Here is a 10,102-nt window from a genome sequence, read left to right on the forward strand (position 1 = left end):
ACTTCGAATCCTCGGAGTTCATATACACAAGGACGGGTCCGGCTTCGCCACACTCCCCAGGCTACACAACACCGTGGCACAGCTTACTCAACTGATACGACGGGTGGCCAATCACCGCAAAGGCCTCAAAGAGCACGACACCTTGCGAATGGTACAACCCCTCCTTTACAGCCGCATTAGATACGGAACTCCCTACCTCAACCTGAAGACAGCCGAGAAACAAAAGCTAAACCTCCTAATAGGAAAGGCCACGAAACTCGCCCTGGGTCTGCCGACAACCGCCTTCACTGACCGATTGCTTCGCATGGGAGTTCACAACTCCTGGGAACAACTCGCGGAAGCGCACCTAATCAACCAGATCAAGAGACTCAAGCTCAGAACCACAGGCCGAGCAGTCCTCCGACGCACACGATACGTAACCAACCTAGAACTTGATGGCAAACGTACGGAAAAGATGAAGTCGAAGCTCCGAGAACGCCTAAAAGTTTATCAGATCCCTCGGAACATGCATCCAGAACACCATCGAGGCAGACGGCTCGGCAGGGTAACCGCCATCAGACACAAGCACAGTAACGACCCGAAGGCGCACTACGTGGACGCAGCCAAGTATCCGGGCCGAAACGCCTTCGCCATCAGCGTCACAGACTACAGGGGGACGGCACTGGCGTTGGCGACCATTCTCGCCAAACGAGCCGACCCAGCTGAGGAGGCCGCTATAGCACTCGCCACCCATACAAGCGAGGATGCCATAGTGGTCTTCACCGACTCTCAAACAGCGGCACGCAACTACATGAAGGGCAGGATCTCCATCAAAGCGATCAACATACTGAAACGTGGCGACGCTCCTCCACCTTACACCAGCATCATGTGGGTTCTGGGACACGAGGGACTCGAGGGGAATGAAGCGGCACACCCCGCGGCCCGCGCAAGCGTCAACCGCGCCTCCCCGCACGAGATTCTAGACATGTCCCACCCACCTAAATCAGCGGAGGAAACGGAAAAAATACCTCTAGCTTACCAAGCACTACGGTAGCACTATCGGCTTGGACGCAGGGTATACTCTCCACCACATCCAAAACTAACAAAAAACGAAGGCACCGACTAAGCGACTCCAGAGCAATACCTTTACCAACGGAAGCTTACTGCATCATTTCCACCCGACGCTATACAGCTACACCTGTCCACACTGCAACGTGCCAGACACCATGGTGCATCTCCTACTGCAATGCAAGGACACCCGAGCAAACATCACAGCGACACAACTAGTAGCAGCAGACGCAGACCCAAACCTCCTCGCTGAAACGTGGAAGGCTGCGATCTCCAAACTGGACCTGGTCAACCAGCGCGAACTCGCCGCCCGGGCCCGGAGGGCGGTCCAAGCCAGGGGGTTCCTGGAATAAGGGACCCTCCCACCTCGACTGACAAGTCACTGCTTCAAATAAAGGTTCATTCTCTCTCTCTCTCTCAACTTAGCTGCATCTTTCAGCAACAAAAATTTTTTTATTGCGATAGCGAAAGAAGGGGAACCGAGAGGCTTGGTTTTTTTAATCACGACCACACAAAGCCAACAGACAATGAAGCCAAGGAAAGAATCGGGGAAATTAACTGTGGTTGAAACTTGAAGGTAGAAAATAATGAAGAAAGGGGAAATGAAAGTCTACGAAAACAACATATCGCTAGTGGGAGCCGAACTCATAACTGCATCGTTACGCGTGCGTTGCACTACCAATTGTGCTACGGCAACGGCTATCCATTCGACCACTAACTTGGGTATTTATGTTTACTAGATCTAGGTTTAATGCATATTTTGCACCACCAGGCACGGTTGCGTACGCCCTATCTTGAAAGGGATCTGCAGACAGATCATACCTTTGTGCGTGCTGTGTTGTCCCAGCTCTTGGGATCAAGCGATAGCCATCATTAAGGTGACTTCGCTCGCAGCTGCTGCCACGCTTGCTCACACCAGCATTTTGGCAGCAACCGTCATCGCCCATCGAGTCTGATGCGTCCATGAATCTTTGTGCACGCTGACACCATGCTTGTTAATTCAATTAGTAAGCGAATGTATCCAAGTTTATACGGCCGATAGACCTACTGTCCTTACTTCATATAGGTGTCTACTAATTTGCTTTCGCAATTGATGTTTCGCCTTTCGGGCTTAACTGCGACTTTCCTTTTTTTAGTCCGTAGCTACAGTTATTGGTTTGAGCTCTCGAACTTGCTTGAAATATTCGATATTGGATATTTACTATTCGTATTCGTTTCGTATTCAGGAGCGTTTATGTTCACCCGTCTGTATACTTTGATTATACTGTGTGACTGGTCAATCAAAGCTGCTGAACTTAACTGTTATTAGAATTAAATACAGACGTGTGGTCGACACGGCCGCAAAGCACCGAAGTGTACAGGTGCAATTCATTGCATTGGACGCTGCACTGAATTGTGCGCTCTCATGTACACCTCACCGCCTTAACTGTTAATGACGCACTCGCACTACTTGCACAGCGGTGCGCAGCTGTAAGTCGGCATGTCGAATTTCAGCAAAGGAACTCTGGAGATAGAACACAAAACCTAGAAGCAGATGGGGGAGCAAGTAACTACCCGCTATAACCAGCCCTTGCCTATGCCCCACAATGGATTTCGCAAACCAGCTTCACCTGGCTACAGCCCAGGGCTGTCGGCCCAATGCAGGTCTCCAATTTGTTTCCACGGGCTTTGTGCTAGACAATACACATTAGGTTCTGAAACACGTTTTACTGAGGTGCTTGCACTCATTCAATCGCGATAGTCATTTTCGTCTATCGCCATTAAACCAAAGCAGCAAAATAAGCCAAAGTAGCAGCAAAATGATGGTGATAAACGCAAACATTATTCGACGCAATTGAAAATATTCGCGCTACAGATGTGGTGGTAACTATAGTTTGCTGTGCAGCTGCAAGATATTTGCGTACATGCACACATGCTGCAAGTTTTTAGCTGTCATGTGCTTTAGCGTGACACGAGCTCATAAATGTCTGGACCACCAAAATTTTGACTGGGATCGACGCCGGAAGTGAAGAGGACCACGAGGACCCCAAATTCAAGCCGGTGGGTCCAATATTTTGGATTTTATCAGCATTTGAGTTTGCCATGTGGCCGACCGGGCGGTAAGCCTAAGAAGACCTAGAGCAATAGCGAGGCTCCGCGGCCTCCCCGGCCTCGGCCCGAGGTAGAGAAGACCCGGAGCGATGTCTCGAGCAAGCAACCCCATCTACGACCGACCCTCAGCGACAGGCCCGACAAGATTTCCGGCCGAATCGCAAGAAATCATGGAGGAAGACCTCCAAGACACCACCGAGGCGGCTCCCAAGTAGCAGCTAGTCCGAGGCGGACCCGCGGCGGCAGGCAACCACCAAGCCATAGGAAGCAGCACCCCATCGACACAAAGCTCAAAAGTAAGCAACAATGGCGGAACCGACACATATTGGGAAATCACCATGTCAAAAAGGCAGAAAAGACGCCAACGCAGCGATAACAAGCAGCAAGTTTTGGCGGGAACGCCGGGGAATGGAAATTCCCCAGGCACGGCGAAGGATGGTGACAGATGGTGACAGATGGTGCGCCAACTGCGCTGGAGAAGAAGAGAGAGGGAGGAGGAGCGCCGAGGAGGAGACTGCCGCTGCTCCCCATAGACGACCTTAAGATAGTCCTTCGGCCAAGGGGACTGGCTGTTAAAAGCCTGCAGACGCACCAGGTGGCGCGAGCGGTGGTCGCGGCCACCGAGCAAGGATGTAAGGCGGAAGACCTCATCATCCGACTGCGCAACGGATCCAATATCATCATCAGCAGCAGCACCGACAACGAAGAGACGATCAGACAATTAGGCGCATCACGCAGCTGAGCTTCGGGGGCAAGAACTACGCCGTCAAAGCCCACGTGGCGGCGCCGGAAGGCACGTTGCGCGGGGTTATCCACGGCATGGACCCGGGCACCTCGCCGGAAGAACTCAAGACCAACCTCAGAGTCCGCACACAAGGCGTGAAGATCCTTGCAGCGAGAATGCTTGGGAGATCCAGCACGGCCGTCATCACCTTCGACGGACCCATCCTCCCGAAGCAGGTGCTGTACTACGGTGGGGAGATGTGGTGCTACCCGTATCGGCCGACGAGGCGGGTGTGCTACACCTGCGGCCAACAGGGGCACCGAATGGACGGCTGCCGGAACCCGGAAACCAGGACCTGCAGACAGTGCGGCTGCCAAAACGCGGAGGAGGTGCACCAGTGCACGCCCAAGTGCCTGCTATGCGGCGGCGACCACGCGGTGGGTACGAGAGACTGCAAACAACGCCTCAAGTCAGCGAGCGAGCTGCGATGGGGCACCCAGCAGCATCTACGGCGCAGCAGAAGCCGAAGCCGAGGAAGAAGACCACGATGGTTCCGGGAAGAGAGCCAGAGCCCGGGCCGGAGCGGATCGCGGAGCCGCAGCCGCGACAGGAGCCGAAGCCGAAGCCGAGGGTCCGTCCGGGACGAGTCATACCCACCCCTGGGCAACACGGACAAGAAGCAGCTGCAGCAGAAACAGCAGCAAAAGAAGAGCGGCGGAGAAGTTAAGGTGAGCTGGGGAGACGGCCCTCCCAAATCGCTTTTTGCACCGCACTCGAACAACACACAAACAACACAAGACAGACAACTAATTGAAGAAATCAAAAGTCTCAGGCGCGAACTCGAGCAAAGTCGCGAGGAATCGAGACAATTAAAGAAACAGCTAAACGACTTAATCAGGGAAAAACAAGAAATGAGGGCAGGTTATACACCGACTAGCACACCTTCTCCGCCACCCCAGACCATAGAGCTGGCACAACAAAACAACGAAAACGGGAACCCCATTGAAGACATCAGAAGTCTCATAATGAATCTACAGAGCCAGATGCAAAGTCAAATGCAACAGATGCAAAGCGAAATACAGCAAACACAACAAAAGTTTGCCTGCAAGAGCAGAGTTTCCGAAATTACGCAAAGAACCACCAACGATGCAGAGACAGATTATACAACGAACGTAGGTTCGGCGCAGAAACCCCCAACGCAACCAACAACAATCAGACATGGCAGAACGGAAACAACAACACTTAGAAATCTGGCAATGGAACTGCAGGGGTACAAGCGCAAGCAGGGCCTCCTACAAAAATTCATATACACCAGAGGAACCCCACCAGATGTAATTATGTTGCAAGAAACAAACAACACCCCAACGCTCAGGGGCTACACATGTCAAGAGAGCGGCCGCACCGCGACCCTCAAGCAAACAAATAGTAGCCATAGCACACAAAGAGATAGAGGATACCCAAATAGAGTACGTAATCACGGAGATAATTCCCAAAAAGAAAAGAAAAGCCAAGAGCACCTACATCGTAAATCTATATAGCCCACCCAGACAAACAAAGGGGAACTTTATTAGGCTCTTTGCGGAGGCGAAAAAGTTAGCGGGGCAGAATACTCTAATTAATGCGGGCGACTTTAACACCAAGAGTCCGAGATGGGGCTATACTAACGAGGACAAAAAGGGGCGCGGCATCTGCACGGTGGCAGAGAATGTAGGGTGCGAGCTGCTAACCGACGAGAACCAACCGAACAGGCAGGGGAATAGCGTCAATCCAGACACGAGTCCCGACCTAACCTTTATCAGAGGCGCCAAACAAGCGGAGTGGGAAAACCTGCTCAAAAACCTTGGGAGCGACCATCACATAATAAGAATCAGCACGGTGGCGGACAACGTCCAGAGGAAGATTGGCTCGGCTCGGCTGACGGACTGGGACGCCTTTAGAGCGCACTGCAAGCAGCTCGAAGGCAGCAGCGTTTCGGCGGAAGAGTGGAGCCAACAACTCAGGCGAATCCAAGACCTATACACGAAGGAAGTAGACAGGAGGAAACAGACGCCGGAGGTGGGCAAGCGGCTCCTCAAGCTATGGGAGGCGAGACGCGGGCTCACCAAGAGGTGGAAGAGACAGAAACTCAACAGAAAGCTAAAAAAGAAAATTGCGCACATCACCAAGAAAACGGAGGAGTACGCGACGCAGCTGGCCAGACAGGGGTGGCAGCAATTTAGAAATTCGCTAAACGGCACCCTCACTACGGCCAGAACGTGGAAGATCCTCAAGACCCTCATGGACCTGAGCAAAAACAAATCCGAAGGCAGCAAGTCGATACAGAGGCTGGTCCACCAGTACGAAGGCACGGACGAACAACTCCTTGAGGAAGTCCGGGTCAAATGCTACGGCAAAGACCAGGTCGAGAGCTACAAGGAAGAATACCGCAGCGAAGAAAACCCTACCATGGACCGACCCATCATGAGAGAAGAGGTCGTCGAGGCGATAAGATCGGCCACCAAGAACACGGCGGCGGGGGCGGACAAAATCCGGAAATCGCTAATCAGAAATGTCGGCGACGAGGCCATCGACCAACTGACGGCCTACCTCAACAAGCTCTGGCAAGAAGGAAGAGTTCCGGCGGAGTGGAAACACGCCGCCGTCGTAATGATTCAGAAGCCAGGGAAGAAACTCCAAATAGAAAATCTCAGGCCGATATCCCTAACGTCTTGCCTGGGCAAGCTGTACGAGAAAGTGATCACGAAGAGAATCCAGCGATGGTACCCGGACAGCATATACGGGTTCAGAGCCAACCTCTCAACGCAAGACGTGCTGTTCCAACTCAAGGAGGAAGTGCTCGAGACGATGCCGAAAACGGGCGAAAACGTCGTCATGGCCCTCGACATAAAGGGGGCCTTCGACAACGTGAGCCACGCGGCCATCATGGAGGGCATCAACAACACCAACTGCGAGAAGAGAGTGCTCGATTATGTCAGGGACTTCCTGAGCAACAGAAACGCGACGGTGGAGCTGGGCGAGCTGAGAAGCAACGTCTTCCCCACGCCGTGCAAGGGCACACCCCAAGGATCCGTCATATCACCCGTCCTCTTCAACGTGGCAATGATTGGCCTGGCAAGAAAACTTAAGGAGATCCGAGGCATCCAGCACGCGATATACGTTGACGACGTCAAGATCTGGGTCACCCAAGGATCCCTCGGAGAGAAGCAAGAAAAACTGCAGGAAGCGGCGACCTGCGTGGAAAGCTATACCAGAGAAAGGGGACTGCGATGCTCCACAGAGAAGTCGGAGCTCCTCAGGGCCGGCAAGCACCCAACGCAAGCGACACTGGAGGTGACCCTCGAGGGACACAACATCCCGGAGAAGAAGATGATTAGGATCCCGGGCATGTGGCTACAAGGCAGCCGGAAGTGCACCCACACCATTAGCCTGCTGAGCAAGGCGGCGGAACAGGTGGGCCGCATGATCAATTGGGTCTCCCAAAAGAGATACGGAATGAAAGAAGAAGACACTCTCAAGCTAGTCAATAGCCTAATTGTCAGCCGAGTCACGTACTCCCTGCCGTACCACGTGACGACCAAGGCAGAAAGAGAGCAAGCAGACACCATCCTCAGGAAGGCGTACAAGACGTCTACCCAGAAACACGTCGAACGAGAAGTTGCTCCAGCTGGGCATCAGCAACACTTTCAGCGAGCTCACCGAGGCTCTGCTGGGTACGCAAACCGCGAGACTCAGAGGCACCCCTACGGGACGAGCGCTCCTGAGGAGGTTGGGTCGGGATACGAGCGGGCTGACAGACAGATACGCGGGCGTGCAGGACCACCTCTGGAAAAGCATTAATGTGGGACCACTGCCAAAACATATGGATCCCAACCTACTCGAAAACAGGCGAAAAGCTAGGGCCGAATACGTTCAGAGAACGCTAGCCCAGCTAGACAATACAGTATACACGGACGCCGCCGTATATCCACACGGAAGAGAATGTGTGGCCGCGACGGTAGTGGTTAACAAGGAAGGAAACCCGATCACGTATGCCACGGCAAAGGTCGCTTGCACAGCGGAGGCCGAGGAGATTGCCGTAGCGCTGGCGGCAGCGGAAGGTTATAGAACAGGCCGATCTCTCAACATACTGACAGACCCAAAAGAGGCGTACAGGAACTACACGAGGGGCAGAATCAGCAAAACTGCCCTCAGAATACTCAGCGGAGCCACCTCCCCCGAGAAGGAAAAGACCAGGCACAAACTAATCTGGATCCCGGGTCACGCAGGCATAGGGGGAACGAAAGGGCAGACAGCCTAGCTCGAGGTGAAGCGTTCCGAGCAGGATGGTCTAATGCCCCGGAGACCCACCTACAGGCTTGCGAGGGGGGATACGCAGAGACCCTGAACTTATATAGAGGAACTAGAATTAGATATCCGCCACCACACAAAGACCTCACAAAGGAGGAAGCGACCAGCTGGCGCAGGCTACAAACAAACTCCTTCCCCAACTTACACGTGCTCAATAAGATGTTTCCGACACAATACAGGACCACCTGCCCTTGGTGTGGTGCTACACCTACACTCTACCACATCACCTGGGAGTGCGAACGCAGCAAAGCATTCCACAAGCACGAACACCCGAGTGCGGAGCAATGGGAGAGTCGGCTCACCAGCAGCGAGCTCACGGCCCAAAGGGCCCTAGTGCAGCACGCGAGCGATGCAGCACGACACAGTGGAGCCTTGGAATAGGGGCCCACCCTTGCTGAAGAGAAGTCTCAAGTCGCCAGCGCCAAGAAGATGAAGACGACGGAGACCTCGTAACCGCGAAACTCTTAAAAGACTCAATAAAAGTTTTCACTCACTTTGCTCGAGCCGCCATAGCATTCGGTACCTCTATTGCTCGCGATGCACAAAGAGCCGGTGCTCTCACGCTTGCAGCCAAATTCCAAGCAGCGGCATCTCAGTGCAGCCTGTTTCGCTGTGACGCACCTGTATTGCGATTGTGCAGTGTTTAGACGATCGCAACATCTTTGCTGTCTGTACATGTCATGCCGGTGCAGCGAGCGTAGTTCGTCAGCGATGTTGCGAAGCAATTGTGCCGACTAGTTGTCTTGCAACAACATTTTGCTGATTCGGTGGGCTGTCATCGTCGATGCGGTATTTTACTGGAGCTTTTTTAGCCAATTCATGTTTTAAAAAAAACTATGGTGTTTTACGTGCCGAAACCACTTTCTGATTATGAGGCACGGCGTAGTGGAGGACTCCGGAAATTTCGACCACCTGGGGTTCTTTAACGTGCACCTAAATCTAAATACACGGGTGTTTTCGCATTTCGCCCCCATCGAAATGCGGCCGCCGTGGCCGGGATGCGATCCCGCGACCTTGTGCTCAGCAGCCTAACACCATTACCACTGACCAACCGCGGCGGGTAAATTCATGTTTGCGTCAGATCTTGGCTTCCATAACGTGTAAAACACTGGTTCAGACAGCAAGCTCCTGTGAAATGTTTTTATTGCACGCGCACAGCGCCTATTACCGTAACAGTGGGGGCGGGGAAAGCGGATTACAGACGTATATGACATGGGTTTCTGATACATAACTCTTTAGGGGCCTACACAGAGCAACCCAACAAAAATGTAAACGCAAACAGATTTACTGGTTGAGCACATTTTGCGTATAATACCAAATAATAAACAGCGACGTAACACGCTGTAAACATATCCTGAAATAGAAAGTTTCACGGTCACAACTTGTGACGTAAAAACGACAGTCGTGGGCACGGAGGAAGACATTTAGTAGGTGAAACTCCCGTCGGCGCGAGCGAGCGCGGGCGAGCAGATAAGGTCACATTTGTATGCGCCGATGGGGCCGTATGCAGCGGTGGCGCCATGCGGGGCGTCGTATAAGCCGCAGCGAAAAAAAATGCAGCGCCCGGGCAGGCTCTGGCGCGCTCTCCGGCCACTTCCTCCGTGCCCTCAATAGAAGTCAGGCGCGCGCGGCCGAACGGGAGCAACACGCTCGACCCGTTGCCCTGGCAACCGAAACGGCCGCCAGGCGCCGCCAGCATGATAGTGGCTCCGCGGGCTTGTGACCTTTTCTGGCCGCCGCAAACGGCGGAGTTTTCACTCCTATATGTTTCTTGCTCCATGGTCGTGGATTATCACGAGAGTAGAAAAAAAGGATAGAAGTGCAACAGAAGAATAGAAAATGGCACAGATGTAAAGCACCTGAAAAGATTTCGCGTGCTTAGTAGCGTGTCAC

Source organism: Dermacentor variabilis, chromosome 11, assembly GCF_050947875.1.
Source record: "Dermacentor variabilis isolate Ectoservices chromosome 11, ASM5094787v1, whole genome shotgun sequence".
Taxonomy (NCBI): domain Eukaryota; kingdom Metazoa; phylum Arthropoda; class Arachnida; order Ixodida; family Ixodidae; genus Dermacentor; species Dermacentor variabilis.